Source organism: Pygocentrus nattereri, chromosome 29 (genome assembly GCF_015220715.1).
Source record: "Pygocentrus nattereri isolate fPygNat1 chromosome 29, fPygNat1.pri, whole genome shotgun sequence".
Taxonomy (NCBI): domain Eukaryota; kingdom Metazoa; phylum Chordata; class Actinopteri; order Characiformes; family Serrasalmidae; genus Pygocentrus; species Pygocentrus nattereri.
In genome coordinates this window covers 19,158,844-19,183,321 of record NC_051239.1, presented here as the reverse complement: position 1 = coordinate 19,183,321, position 24,478 = coordinate 19,158,844, and the positions used below count along the sequence as shown (strand labels likewise).

The following is a 24,478-nucleotide window of genomic DNA, read 5'->3' as shown; positions in this document are numbered from 1 at the left end:
AGAATGAGTACAGTTTAATCATTTTAATTAGAGGGACCTGAGTGAGGCATGCTTACAGACACCCAACAGCTGACAGGTTTGTGTCTCTTCTAAAGAGATGTTTATGTGTACATATACTTGAAAAGGTGCAAGTTACAAACTCAGTCTTGAGTGATACAAAGTTCATATGAATTTACGCTTCGTGGATCCATTTGGTTGAAAGACTTTGTGCCGCAACCTCCCCCAGCAACAAGCCCACAAGATGTATGTGAGCTTTCCCTTAGTCATCAGAGAAACAGAGGATCTCATCTAGAGATGCAGGTGTGTCTTTCTGTTACAGTTTTGTGAGATATGGAAAACTAGACAATACAGTTGTTGTGTATCATCACCTTTCCATCTCACAAAGGGTGTGTGTCTTATTTCATGCAGACATGGCAACCCAGCTGTTTGCCCAGAGGCGCCAAGAGATGGGAAGAGGGTGGGCGCACTTACCAGACTGTCTCTCGCTCCTTTTTTCACACACAAGGTGTTGACTGTAGTCTCTACTTAGAGAATTCCCATCCACACAGAGGTTACAGCATATTACAGAAGCCCTAATATTCAAGCCCTAACATTCACATTTTATTTTCCCAGAAGAAGTTATATTTTTATTACTTTTCCCAGGTATTTAAGTCATTATCATGAGATAATGCCATAATTATAAATGAAAGCATTTTCCTGATATGTAAGGTCATCACACTTTGATATACAGGTCGCCTGACTACAGTTTACCCACTTGAGACTCATGTTTGTAGCTTTTTTGAAATCATCAGCTGTCAATGAAAATCTTATGGCTGCTCACAATTTCAAAACAAACACAAGCTCGTTTCATAGAAAACTGGTACACTGCTAAATGTCATCACAGCACCATCAGTCCTACCAAATGAAAGCCTGAAGACATATCAGGCAGGCTCCTTGACACTAAAAGCAAGAGCAACCAGCAGCTAAATGACCCAGAGAGACAAACAGTGGAGTGTACATTTAGCTTATGCTGAACCAAAACTACTTGGGACATTATGCTGTGTACAACACGCATAGACATGCTGTAAATATCACAGTTGTATAACTTAATGCTCAAGAGCTGAAGGCAGACTGTACACGCGGACGCTACAGAGCCCAGAAATAATTGATGTACACAGAAATACACAGATTTCTAATCATTTATGAGTCCCAATGATAGCAGTACAAAGGAAAATCTGTTTTGTTTCTGCGATAAATAAATTCTGTTCTTATATCAAGAAATCAAAGTTAAATTTTCTCAAGATCGCAAGAAAAATATTCTGTAGTCTCGGCAAAAGAACATATTTTACGTCATTATGACTTCTTCTGCTACTAATCTGCGATAAAATGAGCTGTTAGGGTGACAAAGGATCCAGTGGCAGTCGATGTCCATGCAGCACGTTACATCCGCCCTACCCGTTTAATTCAGGGACTTTATATCTCCGGTTTTGGTCTCGCGGTAGAGAGTCAGGGGTCACTGTGTCAGTACAATATTTTCGAGACTGGACGCTGAATCTTGGCTCCAAAGTGTGCAACATAGCGCGAAAGCCCTGGTTCTCAACGACTGAGAAGACTGCAGGTCACATAGCAGCGAAGTCTCGCCTCACCAGTAGCTACGAAAAGGCAAAGAGATTTAAGACGAACATCTGGAGACGAATGGCCTTATGTGCATTCATAAGCAGCGCTGGAATTTCCTGGAATGTTAAATCTGCAACAAGACGAAGATTAAGTTGCTTCTCTTTCTAATTTCCCCGTTCCACCTTAAATGGTGCTGCATTTACATTCAGCGCCTCAGTCAGAATTTAAGGTGGAACGCAAATTCGAATAAGAAGCTGGAGAATAAGAAGCGACTTCAGCCTCGTAAAACAGGCGAACGATGAGAGACATTTTACAATGAGCTGAAAAGTTTTCTGGCGCAGATGGGAGGAAAGCGGCTATAGCTTCTAAGCTCAAAGCAGAGCAAAGTAAGTCTGCGTTTTCATTTAGATTTTTCAACCTAAACTAGGGCATTAACACAAACTGAGCCACACTGGACATTAAATGCTGCTGCTCCCAAGGTGGTTTGATTTTTGTTGAAAGGACAAATTGGCTCTTCTTAACATTTGGGTTGTGACTCCTGACCCAACCTGGCTTTTAATGCAGAGCCGGTCGGATTTCTCATTCATCCATGTGTGTTTTTGTTATGTGGTGCCACAGACTGTCCGGGCGCTGCACTTTCCCACTTCGAAGTTCAGCTTTTTAGGTTCCATCAACATTACGGTATAAATTAAATATTTAGAAAATGGATTTTTCGACATTTATGAATAGATTCAGAATCGCTCACGTCTGCATCGCAATGCATCCAAGAATCAACCTACTATGCATATTTACAAGGCAAGGATTCTCTTGAATCTACACTGTCCACATTGCAGCGTCCTTTCAGAAATTTTAAATGTCATTTTTTAAATAACTTTTGCCACTGAAAAGTCCATATTTAGCACATGAGACTTGAAAGCTTGTCGAACTTGGTAACAGCAAACAAGCAACCAAGCAGCAGTACCCAAGGGGTGTTATTAGTATTCTTTTGCTTGATTCCAGCTGCTGAGGCCAGCAAAGTTCTCTCCTTGAACATTTCGATGTCAGTTTTGAAAAATTAAACGGAACAATGTACATGTTCTAAATGAAGAAATGCTAACCACATGCTTTGCTGCCATCAATGCTATCATCAGCACCACCATTACAGTACAGCTGGCAGCTAGCCATCACTGGAGCATAGGAACCACCCAGAGTATTTGGCAAACTGGTCAAAAGCACATACTGAAAGTCTTTTGGCCCAAAGGTGGTTTAAACACTTGAAAGGTTAAAGTGCTGATGAGTGCTTACATCACAACAAGGGGATAAAATGTGTGGGGATTGGCTTTCCTGAAAGAGCACTGTGTAAATCACTTTTGCAGTTATTGCAAAGAAAAATGGCAAAATTTACACAGCTTTCTATTTAAGGTTATGTTAGTGCAAATCAACATGTGCATTCATTAAAACACTTTGAAAAGCTAAACCTCTCCCGACCACAAGTTTACTAAAAACCGAACTGCCTCTTGCGCTTCTCAAACCATACTCACTGGCATCTTAAGCAGACATTAGCTCTTTCACTGTTTGCCACTTCACAATACACAGTGTTAAACATAACAGCCCAAGGGCACCATTGGTGCGCAGCAACAATGACCTTACATGCCCTAAAAAAAGCTGTCCATACTGATCACAGGATTTTCATTGCACCACAGGGAGCCATTCAGAGCCCACATCTCACTTCCTTTGTCATATTTTCCACCATCTCATACAACTAGTCCCAGCTCATAGCATCCTATCTGCCATTAATCATCATTATCACCCAGCTCAGAGGGTAGCTCCGGGGCGTGCTCCAAATCACTATGAACCACTCGGCACTTGATTGTTTTTCCTGCTTGCTCCAAAACGCTCGTTCTCCCACATCCTGCTCCCAGTCTTTGGCCGTTTCCGAAATTTTACAACTCTGATGTTTCCGTCTTCAAACATCGGCAGGTAGAGAGAAAATTAATCATAGGTGAGATTTTGACACTGGTACAAATACCGTAAATCCTACCTTATTATACAAGCGCACATTCTATGAACAGGAAAATCACGTCAATACACTGAGACATGATCAGGACACCGTGTTCACTCGCATGCACAAAATTAACCTTTAATAGGCAGAGTAACAGGCATTCTACGCATTTGAACCAGGTCCAATGACTGAAACCTCTGGGTCTAAAGAAAATATACAGCCTGCAGTGGGTGTCTCTACAGCCCTGTTATTTATACAACAGGTGATGGATGATGATGTGTTGTTGCTATGGGAGACTCACAGCAAAGTTAATGTTTTTGAATCTGGACACCGTACCTCCCTTATAGACAATTTATAGAACACCACATACCTTTAAAAACAAGATGCAGCAGGGGTTTTAGAGGAATACACAGACAAAAAAAAAATCATACATAACTGTTATCACAGTATTTGTGTTTTCAGTACTGATATAAGGATACAATATGTGAATGAGCCCTCTAAGCAATAACCACATTGTTTCTATATGGACCAATCACAGAAGTTCCTTGATGAGTGTTCTGTATAAGTTTTCATCACAATAATGCAGGCCAGTACTGAACTGTGTCACATCAATAGTTTATTGATTTGCTTTTGTAGCAGAAGAAACACATCTTTAAATATTTCTTTGCCCATATCATGCAGCCCTGATACATACATTTCTATTAACTTACACACCAGCAGAAATATCAGGCCCTGCAATCAGTTGTTTGTACTTTGACCCGAGGTCAGGAAGGTTAAGAAAAAATGACCCGTCATTGGCTAAGATCAACACTGGAGAAGTAGTGGAGTTGACAAAAGTGAACAGCACTTCCTCTTCCAATTGCTAAAAACAGCATCTAGGGAGCTATCAATCTAAAATAAGAACTTCCACCCCCTAACACACACATGCCTTGCACACAGAGAGGGACATTTAGAGCCTGGTGTGACATTTGACCTTAGGGCGAGGGTCAACCACACTTTTCAGGCTGAGGTTGATGCGTCCATTATCCTGTCAGCTCATTGGCTGGATAAATGGGAACAAATAGAGAGCGGTACAGAGATAGTTACAGAAGAATTTTTTTCAATTGGCTACCTCCAGCTCCATCCCTGACCCCCAGTGCGATGCAGAGAAAGCGTGTGTGTGTGTCTTTGTTTAGCTAAATTCCTCCGTCTGCAGTGAACTAACTGTCCCCACTAAGCAAAGCTTAGCAAAGGTGTTTTCCTTCAGGTGATTGATGAAGAGAGGAAAAGCGGAGTTGCCAACCTCATCCCTCTTTCCTCATCCTCTCTACCTCTTCTCACTGGGAGAGACGGACAGAGAGAAAGAGGAGAGACTGCTCCCATGGGCTGCATGGATGTGCCTCATAAACAACAGATGAGGACAGACAGATTATATATACTGTTAAACTGTTTGAGAAGTCTGGTTTGTGGGGTTTTTTTTCAGTTATGTTATATAAACTCAGTATGGACGTCTCTACAGTAAATCTAGATGGCATATCAGTATTTAAGTATGTCTGTTTACACAAGCAAAGCCACAAGCAAACATCAAACCATGCATGCCTTAGGGCTGCACAGTGTATAATTTTTAAAATCCTTATCTTGGTATTGGCCTTTGCACTACTAATATCACAGAAGGCTGCAATATGCAAATATTTTTACTGTGTGCTGAGAGCATTATGACCAGGGATGGAAATTTCAGCAACTTTTATTAACAAATAATTAAACTGGCCGGCAATGAATTGTTAACCTATAAGCCAAAAATCACAGACACATGACATATTGAAATATTACGAAATCATTGAGTTTTGTATAAAGAAGGCTTTATTGAACATGTACTGTTATCTGATTGGCACTAATGTTAGAAATGCTAAAGACATTGCAGTAATGTGGTCTAGATATATTTGTCACTTATTATTTACTCAACTAAAAGTGAATATAAATGGCCTAACCGAGGGTCGTGCCATTCAGAATGCACATTTTAAACATCAGTAGCTAATGATCACTGTATGTTAGTGGTAGCCTACATTAACATTCTTTCATGTGGCTATATATCCTAGTCATTTTTGTTGAGGATTACACATATATGCATGCACAAGGGTCAATCATGTGTGCTTTGCTTTTCACCACTAAAGAGGACTGTTGTCCTGCGCAATAGCTACCTATGCCTATCTATTTCCGTGTTAGAGTTATCAACTTAGGTATCCACTTTAACTAGTGTTCTCCAAGAAATACATTGCTTTTCTTGCTGGCTTAAAGACTTCTCTAGACATCAAGGAATAGATTCGGGGTGTTTTGACCAGACGTTAAAGACTTCTCTAGAAATCAAGGAATAGATTCAGCGTTTTTTGACCACACGTTAAAGACTTCTCTAGACATCAAGGAATAGATTCAGGGTGTTTTGACCAGACGTTAAAGACTTCTCTAGAAATCAAGGAATAGATTCAGCGTTTTTTGACCACACGTTAAAGACTTCTCTAGACATCAAGGAATAGATTCGGGGTGTTTTGACCAGACGTTAAAGACTTCTCTAGACATCAAGGAATAGATTCAGGGTGTTTTGATCAGACGTTAAAGACTTCTCTAGACATCAAGGAATTGATTCAGGGTGTTTTGATCAGACGTTAAAGACTTCTCTAGACATCAAGGAATTGATTCAGGGTGTTTTGATCAGACGTTAAAGACTTCTCTAGACATCAAGGAATACATTCTGGGTGTTTTGACCAGATGTTAAAGACTTCTCTAGACATCAAGGAATAGATTCAGGGTGTTTTGATCAGACGGTAAAGACTTCTCTAGACATCAAGGAATAGATTCAGGGTGTTTTGATCAGACGTTAAAGACTTCTCTAGAAATCAAGGAATAGATTCGGGGTGTTTTGACCAGACGTTCAAGACTTCTCTAGACATCAAGGAATAAATTCAGGGTGTTTTGATCAGACGTTAAAGACTTCTCTAGAAATCAAGGAATAGATTCTGGGTGTTTTGACCAGACGTTAAAGACTTCTCTAGACATCAAGGAATAGATTCAGGGTGTTTTGACCAGACGTTAAAGACGTCTCTAGACATCAAGGAATTGATTCAGGGTGTTTTGACCAGACGTTAAAGACTTCTCTAGACATCAAGGAATAGATTCGGGGTGTTTTGACCAGACGTTAAAGACTTCTCTAGACATCAAGGAATAGATTCAGGGTGTTTTGACCAGACGTTAAAGACTTTTCTAGACATCAAGGAATAGATTCAGGGTGTTTTGACCAGACGTTAAAGACTTGTCTAGACATCAAGGAATTGATTCAGGGTGTTTTGACCAGACGTTAAAGACTTCTCTAGAAATCAAGGAATACATTCTGGGTGTTTTGACCAGACGTTAAAGACTTCTCTAGACATCAAGGAATAGATTCGGGGTGTTTTGACCAGACGTTACAGACTTCTCTAGAAATCAAGGAATAGATTCGGGGTGTTTTGACCAGACGTTACAGACTTCTCTAGACATCAAGGAATAGATTCGGGGTGTTTTGACCAGACGTTAAAGACTTCTCTAGACATCAAGGAATAGATTCGGGGTGTTTTGACCAGACGTTAAAGACTTCTCTAGACATCAAGGAATAGATTCGGGGTGTTTTGACCAGACGTTAAAGACTTCTCTAGACATCAAGGAATAGATTCGGGGTGTTTTGACCAGACGTTACAGACTTCTGTAGACATCAAGGAATAGATTCAGGGTGTTTTGATCAGACGTTAAAGACTTCTCTAGACATCAAGGAATTGATTCGGGGTGTTTTGACCAGACGTTAAAGACTTCTCTAGACATCAAGGAATAGATTCAGGGTGTTTTGATCAGACGTTAAAGACTTCTCTAGACATCAAGGAATTGATTCAGGGTGTTTTGATCAGACGTTAAAGACTTCTCTAGACATCAAGGAATACATTCTGGGTGTTTTGACCAGATGTTAAAGACTTCTCTAGACATCAAGGAATAGATTCAGGGTGTTTTGATCAGACGGTAAAGACTTCTCTAGACATCAAGGAATAGATTCAGGGTGTTTTGATCAGACGTTAAAGACTTCTCTAGAAATCAAGGAATAGATTCGGGGTGTTTTGACCAGACGTTCAAGACTTCTCTAGACATCAAGGAATAGATTCAGGGTGTTTTGATCAGACGTTAAAGACTTCTCTAGAAATCAAGGAATAGATTCTGGGTGTTTTGACCAGACGTTAAAGACTTCTCTAGACATCAAGGAATAGATTCAGGGTGTTTTGACCAGACGTTAAAGACTTCTCTAGACATCAAGGAATTGATTCAGGGTGTTTTGACCAGACGTTAAAGACTTCTCTAGACATCAAGGAATAGATTCGGGGTGTTTTGACCAGACGTTAAAGACTTCTCTAGACATCAAGGAATAGATTCAGGGTGTTTTGACCAGACGTTAAAGACTTTTCTAGACATCAAGGAATAGATTCAGGGTGTTTTGACCAGACGTTAAAGACTTGTCTAGACATCAAGGAATTGATTCAGGGTGTTTTGACCAGACGTTAAAGACTTCTCTAGAAATCAAGGAATACATTCTGGGTGTTTTGACCAGACGTTAAAGACTTCTCTAGAAATCAAGGAATAGATTCGGGGTGTTTTGACCAGACGTTACAGACTTCTCTAAACATCAAGGAATAGATTCGGGGTGTTTTGACCAGACGTTAAAGACTTCTCTAGACATCAAGGAATAGATTCGGGGTGTTTTGACCAGACGTTAAAGACTTCTCTAGACATCAAGGAATAGATTCGGGGTGTTTTGACCAGACGTTACAGACTTCTGTAGACATCAAGGAATAGATTCAGGGTGTTTTGATCAGACGTTAAAGACTTCTCTAGACATCAAGGAATTGATTCAGGGTGTTTTGACCAGACGTTAAAGACTTCTCTAGACATCAAGGAATAGATTCGGGGTGTTTTGACCAGACGTTACAGACTTCTGTAGACATCAAGGAATAGATTCAGGGTGTTTTGACCAGACGTTAAAGACTTCTCTAGACATCAAGGAATTGATTCAGGGTGTTTTGACCAGACGTTAAAGACTTCTCTAGACATCAAGGAATAGATTCGGGGTGTTTTGACCAGACGTTAAAGACTTCTCTAGACATCAAGGAATAGATTCAGGGTGTTTTGATCAGACGTTAAAGACTTCTCTATACATCAAGGAATAGATTCAGGGTGTTTTGAACAGACATTATAGACTTCTCTAGACATCAAGGAATTGATTCAGGGTGTTTTGACCAGACGTTAAAGACTTCTCTAGACATCAAAGGAATAGATTCTGGGTGTTTTGACCACACGTTAAAGGCTTCTCTAGACATCAAGGAATAGATTCAGGGTATTTTGACCAGATGTTAAAGACTTCTCTAGACATCAAGGAATAGATTCAGGGTGTTTTGACCAGATGTTAAAGACTTCTCTAGACATCAAGGAATAGATTCAGGGTGTTTTGATCAGACGTTAAAGACTTCTGTAGACATCAAGGAATAGATTCTGGGTGTTTTGACCAGATGTTAAAGACTTCTCTAGACATCAAGGAATAGATTCAGGGTGTTTTGACCAGACGTTAAAGACTTCTCCAAGACTACAAATGCAGGCTGATTGTTAAGTAAGCTAAATGAAAAGTTATCCAATGTGATTTTAACACATTGCATATTGGTATAACACCATCACAATATCTAGCAATATAATCACAGCATGGAATTTTGTCAATGTGATGCAGGCCTAATATGTATATATGTGCACACATACACACACAGTGAGACAGTCCCTATACAAATCTGACTGTGTTAGGGCGTGTGTGTGTGTGTGTGCGTGTGTGCGTATGTGTGTATGCATAGGTTTAAAGTAACCTGGGGAAATTGCTACCACATGTCAACAGCGTAAGTGATGCACAGTGGACCCCCTTCATTTACTCAAGCCCCTTGGGCAAAGAAAAATAAAGAGGAGATGAAGAAAAGGGGGAGGAGAGGAAAAAGAGTACAAGACGTTGTAAGAGATTAAAGCTGAAAGTGAGCAGGACAGGGGAGGAGCAGAGAGCACATCAATGTATGTCAGTTGCACTCAGTCATGGCTTTTGTGGTTATTTGATTTGTTGATGTAATAAACATCCACCTTGCATTTGAAACATGTTCTCCTCTCCCTAAAATGGGAGTGGCTTATTCCAGTTTGGGGCAGATGAGCTCTAAAGATCGTTTAGATATTAAGTTTATACCATACCAGTTAGCGTTATTCAAACTACGTCTAAATCATGACATGCTTGCACCAATCCAGTTGTTAAGCTGTTAAGTGTTAAACCTTGCTTATGTCATTTCTTCCACTGTAAGATATTATATATATATAACAGGAATCAAAACATACAGACTACTACTGTCTTCAGCAATGTTAGGATTAGTTGTGTCCAATTTCACAGACGACCATATGCTATATACTGTCAGAAACGACCTTAAGTTATTTAGTCTGCACCAAAAAATTCCTGGCTGATGGGCTACATTTAGGGCAAAGGGAAAATTTTTTGTCACTCTAAGAATAATGAAAGTTTTCTTTGGATAGTGATGGTTTATTTAGAACAGTGAATATGATTTTTTAAACTAAACAATAAAAACTTATGGTGACTCTTTAATGAGATTATCATAGACACATGAAGTACTGCAGTCACCACTCAGGAGCCTTTAAACACAAAACTTGATTCTGGGAATACAAATTTATAGGAACGTGAACCGACTCACACCACTGCAACGCAAGGCTGGGTTCACAATAAGTGTGTATCTGCATGGTTGAATAAGCAGAATGGGGTTTGCATATCGATGTGAATGGCAGTGAGTGTGTGTCTCTGTGTAAACCATTAAATATCTCATCATTGCCTTTCTCTCCCCCAAGTTACTGTTTTTTATTACTTTTCCACATGGACACTCCGCTGCTTCCAAAACATGGAGGCTCTTTTCTTTGGACGGTGTGCGTGTTTGCGCTGGGCCGCGCTGATCCCTCCGCTGACTGCTCCATCTGACCTGTTACCGAGCAGACCACAGAACTGCGGAACACAGAACCCAGCTACCATACTGAGGGGAAACCAGGACAGAGCCCCACAGCAGCTGAGATGCTTACTTCAGGAGTACCAAGTGTGTGTAAATGTGCAACTCAGTTTGTGTCTGGAGGTTAACAAGTCTTTGTGCTTTGGGGTAAAAGGTGTGTAAGGCCCTGTTATTAAAGTGAGAATGTGGAGAAAAATCATACTTACTCAATTTTCCCCTAATGTAGTTGATCAGACAAGACAGGCTTAGTTCTGGATTCAGTTTTAAGATATGCAATGTACTTTTGTTTATTTTTTACAGACATAAAAGTATATCGCAATTAGGTTTTTGCCCAATCCGATCTGAGCACTTGATGATAATTCGGTATTTTATATATGCTGTTAACAGCTCTTTAAAACCAGAAGTGGTAATCATTAAATCTTCATTTTAACCAGGAGCAAAAAGTTAAAAATCAATGTATTTCAAAAACTGACCTGAAAAATAACTTTTATAAAAAGATTGTGTTTGTTTATATGCATCCTGGATATCACTGGAAAAATATAATGTTAACACTAAAAAAATCTAAATTAATGAGCAGTCGTGGGCTAGAGGTTAGAAAACGAGCCTTGTGACCGGAAGATTGCCGGTTTGATCCCCTGAGCTGACAGTACATGACTGAAGTGCCCTTGAGCAAGGCACCTAACCCCAGGCACTGCGGATAGGACTGCCTACCGCTCCGAACAAGAGCGCTCACTGACCCCGTAGTGTGTGCTTCTGCAAATTATTGGTGTTGGGAGCATTTATTATTTTGAATATGGTGGCAGGATATATACTAAGACGCCTTTATTTCATTTACTTAGTCTTTACGTTCAAGGGCAATTCATTCATCTAGTTTTTGCATCTGCAGCAGACTGTCCCCAAACTTTGAACCACCTCGGCCCTTGTGGAAAGAAGCCCCTGGTCACTGGTCCGATCATCCCTGGTAGAAGAGTCAAGTGGATTAGGCTCAACACAGTCAATACCCAATGCATTAAAATATGCCTGAATTAACTTAGATTCCAAAGCATCGAATTTGATTGGGACATGCCTATTTAGAATTGTTAACTGGCAAGGTATCAAATATTAAGCACTGCTTTAAACATCCTTGCTTTGATATTAGGATACTATGTATCTGCATGTCAGGCTTTTGTCTGACAAAGTAACTGTGTAGTGTAATCATGGTATACTGTATTTGTGTGTGTGTGTGTGTGTGTGTGTGTGTGTGTGTGCACGTGTGTGTGTTTGTGTGTGTGTTTGTGTGTGTGTGTGTCTGTGTGCATGTGTGTGTGTGTGCATGTGTGCGTGCGCGCGCGTGTGTGTGTGTGTGTGTGTGTGTGTGTGTGGTCTCCTATACTCCCCAGTGCACTGATCCTCTTCTGGTCATTACACACCAGGCCTGCTACACCTCAGAAGCAGATAATGACCAAACCAGATGTGGAGCAGCTGCAACAGTCACATACAGACAGACACATACAGTATACACAACCACAGAATTTCATTCACACACATGACCACATCCAGAATCACAATAATGCTATCCTCACATCAGTCTCTGCAATAGTGCAGTACCTCAAAAAGAACCTCAATAGTAAACCATAAGGGAAGCAACCTGATGAGATCAAATTTAATCAATGAGCAATCAGAGCACAAAAACAGCAACATGAAACAGGGTTTTAAGCGTACATGAAAAACAGATAATAAATGTAAAACAGGTGCTGTACTGTATCACAAATCCAGAGTAAAAAGTAAAGCCAGGTCTGCTTACAGTCTAATGAATGTGACTGCATGGACCAGATGAGCACTTTCACTAGACACTTGATGTATAAAGTTTAGCTGTATCAAGATCCAGTTGTAGCCATGAAAAAGCCGATGCCTGTATGACAGCAGAAAGATTACCAACTTTCAGCAATGACAGAGGCAAAGATAAGCAAGATTTGTGGTGTTCTGTGCATGCTTTAATGCTTCGTCCTGCTGGCGTAGGCTGTTTGTCTATTATGGCATAGTCTCTAAAATGTAAGGCTTAAATTAGCTAATTTTACATTTTAGTTGTGTATTAAATTAGTATTTTACTCATAACATGTATTGACAGTATTCAGCACAAATTTACCAAAGCTGGGGTAAATTTGATCAATTTTTCCATCATTGTGAAAATATGTCATCAGGTGAGTAAATACCTTGAAACACTATATTGTACCTTTGTGTTAGAGTTACTTAGTGAATAGAAACTAGCGTAGTAGTAGTTTAGATTTCTTTGTGGTTGCTTTGTCTCTACAGTCATCAGTGTCTATATAGTGTTTAGGCTACTACAAACACACTGGACACTGAGTAAAATCGGGCATTCAGTGTGTGTTTTTTTGTTGGTTCTTTCCTTCTTTCTTTTTTTCACTTTGAACAGGCCTCTCCATGGATCACCACCTTATCGTGATGGAGGGGTTTGTGTGCTTGAATGATCATAGGAGCTATGTTGTCTGGAGCAAAAGCTCCTGGTAGGGTCTCCCATGGCAAACTGGTCCTAGGTGACAGGTCAGACAAAGAGTGATCCAAAATTCCCCCTATGAAAATAATTAAAAACCAGGACTTGTGTACCCTGCCCGGAACAGGGTTACCGGGGCCCCACCCTGGAGCCAGGCCTGGGGTAGGGGCTCGCCAGCGAGCGTCTGGTGGCCCGGCATTTACTCATGGTGCCTGGCCGGGCCCAGCCCGAAGGAGTTACATGAGCCCCTCCTCCCATCGACCCATCACCGATGGGAGGGGCAGTAGTAGGGGGTCGATGCATTGTGGAACACTACTGTTTACTTCTGTTAATGCACAGAACACTACTGTTTACATCTGTTACTGCACGGAACACTACTGTTTACACCTGTTACTGCACTGAACACTACTGTTTACACCTGTTACTGCACAGAACACTACTGTTTACACCTGTTACTGCACAGAACACTACTGTTTACATCTATTACTGCACAGAACGCTACTGTTTACACCTGTTACTGCACTGAACACTACTGTTTACACCTGTTACTGCACAGACCACTACTGTTTACACCTGTTACTGCACAGAACACTACTGTTTACATCTGTTACTGCACAGAACGCTACTGTTTACATCTGTTACTGCACAGAACACTACTGTTTACACCTGTTACTGCACGGAACGCTACTGTTTACATCTGTTACTGCACAGAACGCTACTGTTTACATCTGTTACTGCACAGAACACTACTGTTTACACCTGTTACTGCACTGAACACTACTGTTTACACCTGTTACTGCACTGAACACTACTGTTTACACCTGTTACTGCACAGAACACTACTGTTTACACCTGTTACTGCACAGAACACTACTGTTTACATCTGTTACTGCACAGAACACTACTGTTTACACCTGTTACTGCACGGAACGCTACTGTTTACATCTGTTACTGCACAGAACGCTACTGTTTACATCTGTTACTGCACAGAACGCTACTGTTTACATCTGTTACTGCACAGAACGCTACTGTTTACATCTATTACTGCACAGAACACTACTGTTTACATCTGTTACTGCACAGAACACTACTGTTTACACCTGTTACTGCACAGAACACTACTGTTTACATCTGTTACTGCACAGAACACTACTGTTTACACCTGTTACTGCACAGAACACTACTGTTTACATCTGTTACTGCACAGAACGGTACTGTTTACATCTGTTAATGCACAGAACACTACTGTTTACATCTGTTACTGCACAGAACATTACTGTTTACATCTGTTACTGCACAGAACACTACTGTTTACACCTGTTACTGCACAGAACACTACTGTTTACATCTGTTACTGCACAGAACGGTACTGTTTACATCTGTTAATGCACAGAACACTACTGATTACATCTGTTACTGCACAGAACACTACTGTTTACACCTGTTACTGCACAGAACACTACTGTTTACATCTGTTACTGCACAGAACGCTACTGTTTACATCTCTTACTGCACAGAACACTACTGTTTACATCTGTTACTGCACAGAACACTACTGTTTACACCTGTTACTGCACAGAACACTACTGTTTACATCTGTTACTGCACAGAACGCTACTGTTTACATCTGTTACTGCACAGGACCCTACTGTTTACATCTGTTACTGCACAGAACGCTACTGTGTACATCTGTTACTGCACAGAACACTACTGTTTACATCTGTTACTGCACGGAACGCTACTGTTTACATCTGTTACTGCACAGAACGCTACTGTTTACATCTGTTACTGCACAGAACGCTACTGTTTACATCTGTTACTGCACAGATCACTACTGTTTACATCTATTACTGCACAGAACATTACTGTTTACATCTATTACTGCACAGAACACTACTGTTTACATCTGTTACTGCACAGAACACTACTGTTTACACCTGTTACTGCACAGAACGCTACTGTTTACATCTGTTACTGCACAGAACGCTACTGTTTACACCTGTTACTGCACAGAACGCTACTGTTTACATCTGTTACTGCACAGAACGCTACTGTTTACATCTGTTACTGCACAGAACGCTAATGTTTACATCTGTTACTGCACAGAACACTACTGTTTACATCTGTTACTGCACAGAACACTACTGTTTACATCTGTTACTGCACAGAACGCTACTGTTTACATCTGTTACTGCACAGAACACTACTGTTTATATATGTTATTGCACAGAACACTACTGTTTACATCTGTTACTGCACAGAACACTACTGTTTACATCTGTTACTGCACAGAACACTACTGTTTACATCTGTTACTGCACAGAACGCTACTGTTTACACCTGTTACTGCACTGAACAGTACTGTTTATACCTGTTACTGCACAGAACACTACTGTTTACATCTGTTACTGCACAGAACACTACTGTTTACATCTGTTACTGCACAGAACGCTACTGTTTACACCTGTTACTGCACTGAACAGTACTGTTTACATCTGTTACTGCACAGAACACTACTGTTTACACCTGTTACTGCACAGATCACTACTGTTTACATCTATTACTGCACAGAACACTACTGTTTACATCTGTTAATGCACAGAACACTACTGTTTACATCTGTTACTGCACAGAACAATACTGTTTACACCTGTTACTGCACAGAACACTACTGTTTACATCTGTTACTGCACGGAACGCTACTGTTTACATCTGTTACTGCACAGAACGCTACTGTTTACACCTGTTACTGCACAGAACGCTACTGTTTACATCTGTTACTGCACAGAACACTACTGATTACATCTGTTAATGCACAGAACACTACTGTTTACATCTGTTACTGCACAGAACGCTACTGTTTACATCTATTACTGCACAGAACATTACTGTTTACATCTGTTACTGCACAGAACACTACTGTTTACATCTGTTAATGCACAGAACACTACTGTTTACATCTGTTACTGCACAGAACGCTACTGTTTACATCTATTACTGCACAGAACATTACTGTTTACATCTATTACTGCACAGAACACTACTGTTTACACCTGTTACTGCACAGAACGCTACTCTTTACATCTGTTGCTGCACAGAACACTACTGTTTACATCTGTTACTGCACAAAACTCTACTGTTTACATCTGTTACTGCACAGAACGGTACTGTTTACATCTGTTACTGCACAGAACACTACTGTTTACACCTGTTACTGTACAGAACACTACTGTTTACATTTGTTACTGCACAGAACACTACTGTTTACATCTATTACTGCACAGAACGCTACTGTTTACACCTGTTACTGCACAGAACACTACTGATTACATCTGTTACTGCACAGAACACTACTGTTTACATCTGTTACTGCACAGAACACTACTGATTACATCTGTTACTGCACAGAACACTACTGTTTACACCTGTTACTGCACAGAACGCTACTGTTTACATCTGTTACTGCACAGAACGCTACTGTTTACATCTGTTACTGCACAGAACACTACTGTTTAAACCTGTTACTGCACAGAACGCTACTGTTTACATCTGTTACTGCACAGAACGCTACTGTTTACATCTATTACTGCACAGAACATTACTGTTTACATCTATTACTGCACAGAACACTACTGTTTACACCTGTTACTGCACAGAACGCTACTGTTTACACCTGTTACTGCACAGAACACTACTGTTTACATCTATTACTGCACAGAACACTACTGTTTACATCTATTACTGCACAGAACACTACTGTTTACACCTGTTACTGCACAGAACACCATTGTTTACATCTATTACTGCACAGAACACTACTGTTTACATCTGTTACTGCACAGAACACCATTGTTTACATCTATTACTGTACAGAACACTACTGTTTACATCTATTACTGCACAGAACACTACTGTTTACATCTGTTACTGCACAGAACGGTACTGTTTACATCTGTTAATGCACAGAACACTACTGTTTACATCTGTTACTGCACAGAACATTACTGTTTACATCTGTTACTGCACAGAACACTACTGTTTACACCTGTTACTGCACAGAACACTACTGTTTACATCTGTTACTGCACAGAACGGTACTGTTTACATCTGTTAATGCACAGAACACTACTGATTACATCTGTTACTGCACAGAACACTACTGTTTACACCTGTTACTGCACAGAACACTACTGTTTACATCTGTTACTGCACAGAACGCTACTGTTTACATCTCTTACTGCACAGAACGCTACTGTTTACACCTGTTACTGCACTGAACAGTACTGTTTATACCTGTTACTGCACAGAACACTACTGTTTACATCTGTTACTGCACAGAACACTACTGTTTACACCTGTTACTGCACAGAACACTACTGTTTACATCTGTTACTTCACAGAACACTACTGTTTACACCTGTTACTGCACAGAACACTACTGTTTACATCTGTTACTGCACAGAACGCTACTGTTTACATCTGTTACTGCACAGGACGCTACTGTTTACATCTGTTACTGCACAGAACGCTACTGTTTACATCTGTTAATGCACAGAACACTACTGTTTACATCTGTTACTGCACAGAACAATACTGTTTACACCTGTTACTGCACTGAACACTACTGTTTACATCTGTTACTGCACGGAACGCTACTGTTTACATCTGTTACTGCACAGAACGCTACTGTTTACACCTGTTACTGCACAGAACGCTACTGTTTACATCTGTTACTGCACAGAACACTACTGATTACATCTGTTAATGCACAGAACACTACTGTTTACATCTGTTACTGCACAGAACGCTACTGTTTACATCTATTACTGCACAGAACATTACTGTTTACATCTGTTACTGCACAGAACACTACTGTTTACATCTGTTAATGCACAGAACACTACTGTTTACATCTGTTACTGCACAGAACGCTACTGTTTACATCTATTACTGCACAGAACATTACTGTTTACATCTATTACTGCACAGAACACTACTGTTTACACCTGTTACTGCACAGAACGCTACTCTTTACATCTGTTGCTGCACAGAACACTACTGTTTACATCTGTTACTGCACAAAACTCTACTGTTTACATCTGTTACTGCACAGAACGGTACTGTTTACATCTGTTACTGCACAGAACACTACTGTTTACACCTGTTACTGTACAGAACACTACTGTTTACATTTGTTACTGCACAGAACACTACTGTTTACATCTATTACTGCACAGAACGCTACTGTTTACACCTGTTACTGCACAGAACACTACTGATTACATCTGTTACTGCACAGAACACTACTGTTTACACCTGTTACTGCACAGAACACTACTGTTTACATCTGTTACTGCACAAAACGCTACTGTTTACATCTATTACTGCACAGAACACTACTGTTTACATCTATTACTGCACAGAACACTACTGTTTACACCTGTTACTGCACAGAACGCTACTGTTTACATCTGTTACTGCACAGAACGCTACTGTTTACATCTGTTACTGCACAGAACACTACTGTTTAAACCTGTTACTGCACAGAACGCTACTGTTTACATCTGTTACTGCACAGAACCCTACTGTTTACATCTATTACTGCACAGAACACTACTGTTTACACCTGTTACTGCACAGAACGCTACTGTTTACACCTGTTACTGCACAGAACGCTACTCTTTACATCTATTACTGCACAGAACACTACTGTTTACATCTATTACTGCACAGAACACTACTGTTTACATCTATTACTGCACAGAACACTACTGTTTACACCTGTTACTGCACAGAACACCATTGTTTACATCTATTACTGCACAGAACACTACTGTTTACATCTGTTACTGCACAGAACACCATTGTTTACATCTATTACTGCACAGAACACTACTGTTTACATCTGTTACTGCAAAGAACGCTACTGTTTACATCTGTTACTGCACAGAACACTACTGTTTACACCTGTTACTGCACAGAACACCATTGTTTACATCTATTACTGCACAGAACACTACTGTTTACATCTGTTACTGCACAGAACACCATTGTTTACATCTATTACTGCACAGAACACTACTGTTTACATCTATTACTGCACAGAACACTACTGTTTACATCTGTTACTGCACAGAACACTACTGTTTACACCTGTTACTGCACAGAACACTACTGTTTGCATGTTACTTGCAACATGCACTTTATGAACCACTGCTCTACATACTAACACATGTAACTTTCATTTTCTTTCAACTTTGCACATAAAACTGTACTTTCTCATTTTTATTCTTATATTTTCTATTTTTTCTATTCTATTAAGATTGAATTTGGTGAATGGAGGAACAGCAAAGTAAGAATTTCATTGTAAAGTGTAAGTGCCTGTTTCAGCTGTGCATATGACAATAAAACTCTTGAATCTTGAATAATGACTGTGAATTACTATTTTCTAAGCCCACTGAATGATGCAGTTCAGCAGCACAAACTGAAAGAACCAATGGTGTGCAGCAATGACTGAAGTAGAAGATGAGGGCATCCATTCATGCGCGCACACACACACACACACACACACACACACACACACACACACACACACACACACACACACAAACTTGAACCGCAATGTGTGCATGACAGCATATGATATGACATGCATGAACAGAACAGAATGAACATGCACAGATGTACACATATACACACATGTGGATCACACCTCATACACTAAGCTTCTGCAGTCATTTATCAAGCGACAGAATAACAAAAACAAGCCTGTTGGGAATATCTGATTCCTGACAAGTATGACAATCACTTTTTCCACTGTAATTCAGTTTCACAGCTGAATCCTCTGTCCAGCTCTATAGCCTGGAGCAATACTAAACTGTCACAGGGAAGTTCAAAAACATTCTTTTTCACTTACTTAAAGTTTAACTTGTCTTTTAACCACAAATTTCTTAATCCAACTGTACCTTTTTCTATGGCCTTTACATGCACACACACACACACACAGACACACACACACACACACACACACACACACACACATACACAACAAAAATCACTAAAGGACCACTGCAATAACCTCAACAGAGAAACAAGTAAAACTGTATGCCTTAAGATGAGCACGTCTGCACTGCACCTGTAAGCAGGCAAACTACTCCAGCTCAGTTTATAAGAACCAAAAACACTGAAAAAATATTCCTTTCATGACTTAGGGGGTCATGTGTCAGTTGCATCTAACTCAGTTTACCCTGTGTGACTAGTGCAGGACTAAGATGCATTAATGTATCTGATCCCTCTTGTTTCATTCTTCTTCCCTGAATTATAATTAACCAAATATCCATTCTTACCTTTCTAGCTACGGACACTCAAATCAAAAACAGTCATACTGCACATGCCTGTCTAGTACATCACAAAACTACAAATGGTATGAAAAAACAACACAAAAAAAAACACCTTCCTACCGAGTTCAGCTTCAATTCAAATCCCTGCATCAAAGAAGCAAATATCGTCTGAAAAAACACAGATGAGTTGAAGAATATGTGGGTGTTTAGTGTTAGAACTAAACTTGTTAGAAAAGAAAAGATCTCCAGAAACTGGTATGTGACTCAAGACTCAAGAATTTTTGGCATCCAGATACCACAACCTACTGTTTTTCACAATAATACGAATAAATGTCCAGGTGTTACAGACCTATCTTAAGCAAAAAACAAGGAAGATTTGATGCACATCTCATTCTCCTTTAATACACACTGCAAACTGCACAACTGTCTCCAGTCCAAAGCTTTCAGTTCAGCAGTTTCCACAGAAGACTATAAGAAACGGTGCCACTAATGGCCAATTAAGGTTTTCATTTTCAGACACAAACTGTGTGGATGTGTGTAGCTGAGCAGCCATGCGGAACATAATATGTTGCACAGAACAATGACCAGAGGAAAAGACTCCAAAAACAGTATTTAGTGGTTAGAACCAGGGAAGTAAATGAACATTTAAGTAACTGGATACTCATTTGAAATAGATCAGCCTTGCCGTTCTATTTATTCAGTTCTGTACTGAGCATTTTAATTCCCTCAAAAATGTTCATTTTCATTTATTTCCTTCAACAAACATCCTTGCAATATATTTTAAAAGAACATAATGAGGCTACACAGCAAGCTGTTACAGTCACCCGCAGGCTACTTTGACCACAGTGCTCCAATAAAAAGGCCACAGCAATGGAACACGCAGTTAATGATCAACGAATTATCCTTTTTAGAAATGTAAATTTGTCCAAATTAATTTTCCTGCCATCTACCACAATCAAAACATACAAATAATATTGAAAAATATTTCACAAACAATATTTTGTATCCTACACACATGCATTATCATCCTAAATACATGGCTTAGAATTCAATATCCTCTGCTAGCAATGCATTTAAAATGTTTGGGCCACTAACACTAACCAGAAAATCAATGGTCAATACCGATACCAATAATCAATCATTTTACATTTTTCATTCCAAAACAAGTTCATGCTATAATCTATAAGTACAGAGAGTGCAGAGAGTGTAGGACTCCCTTGTGTTGGGATTATCAGTCACAATTCCAAGATCTGACCAACAATAATATGCTGCTGATATACCATGCAACTCATACCCTATTAAAGGGGTATTTCGGCCTAAAACTAGAGATCAATACTTTATTTGCTGTGTTATGCAGTGTTCTGTAGCACAGCACTGTATCGCTCAACTTCGCTTTGGCTTTTTTTGAGCATTTTTAATGTTTTCATTCATCAGTGTTCTCTCACACCCAGCATTATTATGCAAATATATTACACAACCACTGGGAAGACCTGTGGTGTCAACCAATCCTCACATTTAGACTAAATGAGCTTAGTTGAGCTATAGGCTCAACAACTAACTCTTACCTTGGTTGTCAAACAAAATTGTAAAGAAAACATCTAATTTTTATTAAGCACAAAATGAAAGGCAGAAATTTTTACCAATTGCCCCATTAACTCTAGTAAAATCTGCCACAACAAGACCAATCTAATGCTGTCAGTTTACACTGTATTTCCCCAATTATACCCCTATCAAAAATGCAGTCAATTTCTAATTGGACATCTGAGATGTGGATTTGGTTTCACATTGCACTACACCTGAGAGAGAGAGACTTCCCCATGCAATTATAGGGTTAAATTACAGCTGCTGCACAAAATCTTGTGTCTATGTTAACAAAATATACTACAGTTCTACCACATTTTATAAACGCTGTGCACACAAAGTACACACTTTAATCCACGTGAAGCTGTTAAAGAGCCGTATTTGGGGAAAAATGATTGCAGCTGTAAGATGCATGAATATCAGCGATTCATTAGGATGTTCCCAGAGCATTGCCAGGAACATGAGCGATTGGTCAGCACGTTCACAGCATACACCATTTCACCGATCTGTCATAGCAGCCATTTGCTGAGTAGCACTGTTATGACTGGTTTCAAACAATATTTTTTTTTTCCACTAAGGCCACTAAAAGTCACGTAAGTGTGTTATTCAGATTGCCCAAGACCAGCTAAGAAAGATTAACAGAACTGTTGGCTGCACTGTTAATGGCAACTGCCATTGCTGCTGAAAAGCAGTGAAACTCACTCCCCAAAACCCAGAAGAGTAGCGCTGTTGTTTGGCTGTTCTACCTCTGGTGGCTGCCATTTGGCCTAGTAGACTATTGCAATGTTAAACCACAACACTCAACCTCTATTATGCCAGGCAGGCCACCAGTAACACACAGGCAAATCCTGTGGAGAGCAGCTCTCTGTCTATCGCAAATACATGCACAACATCAAGCAGTGGAACAGGCAGAGAAAGAAGCACATTATGACACACACTAGCAGGACATACTGTGTGTTTTCTGAATAACCAGGGGTGCTGTGAGAACCACAGCTGAAATGTTATAGCAGTACCATATCTGAGAATTCAACATCTAAGAAGCTTTGCAACCAAATCACTTATTCTCTCTCACTCGAGCCGTCATACGGCATCCACAAATGAATATCAGTGTTCAGAGAAGCAGAAAGCGAGAAAAAAAGAGAGAGAGAAAGAAAAAAAAATGAACCCACATCTACCAAAGGACATCGTGAGAATGTGGCAGTCTGCTTTACTGATGTGGTGCATGGAATTCTAGGACGTCTTAACCATTGTAATGAATGCTGCTTTCGCTGTTCTTCCAACTTCGCAAAGAGTTTGGCCATAAGTTGTGGAACCATCTGTCCAGTGTTGCAGCAGTGATCAACAACATGCCAGCACTTTAACCACCGCAACACTATTGGATTCGTCACTGCTGATATCACAGGAGGCCGCGAAATGGAAACATATAACGACTAACGTTGCTGATTTACTGTGTGCTGTGAGCATTTTGACCAATCACAGACCCTGACGAGTGTTTCTGTGGGTGTTGAATGCATTGATGTAATCCTGCAACAGTAAATGATTTTGGTTAGAAAGTAAAGTAGGCCAATCTTTAAACATATTGCATTGCTCATTGCCCATTTTATATACTCTAAGACTTATCACAATCTCAAGGTATATCAATATAATTGCAATACTGGTGATTTAGCCACATTTTGCAGCCATATGGTAGCTGGTGGATGTGTGAATAAGAGTGAGGGATCTGCTAAACATACTGTAATTACATTAACTTATCTTATAGAAGAGAGAATAGCAGAGCACCTTAAACAATGTGACCACCATGATTTTTTGCTGTGGTATCCATTTTAGTATATAAGCCCATAAACGTTTCTTCAATGCCTCACACAACTCTGCATCAAAATATCCCCCGCCCCGGCCCCCCCTCCACTCCCACACAAATCTGAAATGACTCATTCCTTTTAATATTAGGTATTTGCTTCACTTCCCCCCTTCCCCACACACACAGCAATCTTTGTACATGTATAGACAATTAAGGGTCTAATTTTGGGCCAAATTGCTTCCTGTAATGGAGGAGTGGACATAGCTATGGCCTGAGTTATCCATTTTCCCATCCAACAAAGAGATCTAAAGTGAAATTTCCATGTTTCACCAAAATCAGAGAGGCCTCCCCTGGCTTAGTCTGAGCGATAAAACTGTTGAATGACAGAAAGTCCAGATGAAAGAGCGCACAGGGAAAGCCTACAACTCTCCCACAATTCCAGGGAAGCAATGAGAAGGCAGGAAAACAAGACAGCATTAAAATGTGCTTTATAGAACTAGTTCCATTCAAATTAATACAAAAATGTAATGTTTTGATAAAATCTTGTTATTTATTTATTTGGGGGGGGGGGTAATAAAGTTCATCTTCATATTTCCAGCAGAAGATGGTCTCCAAATC

At 39.9% G+C, this 24,478-nt stretch overlaps 1 protein-coding gene across 6 annotated transcripts in view; it reads right to left on the bottom strand.

The window, feature by feature from the left end:
• LOC108443672 (ERC protein 2) overlaps nt 1–24,478 on the bottom strand; it is a 308,529-nt gene that overhangs the window by 230,157 nt on the left and 53,894 nt on the right. The window lies entirely within an intron of this gene.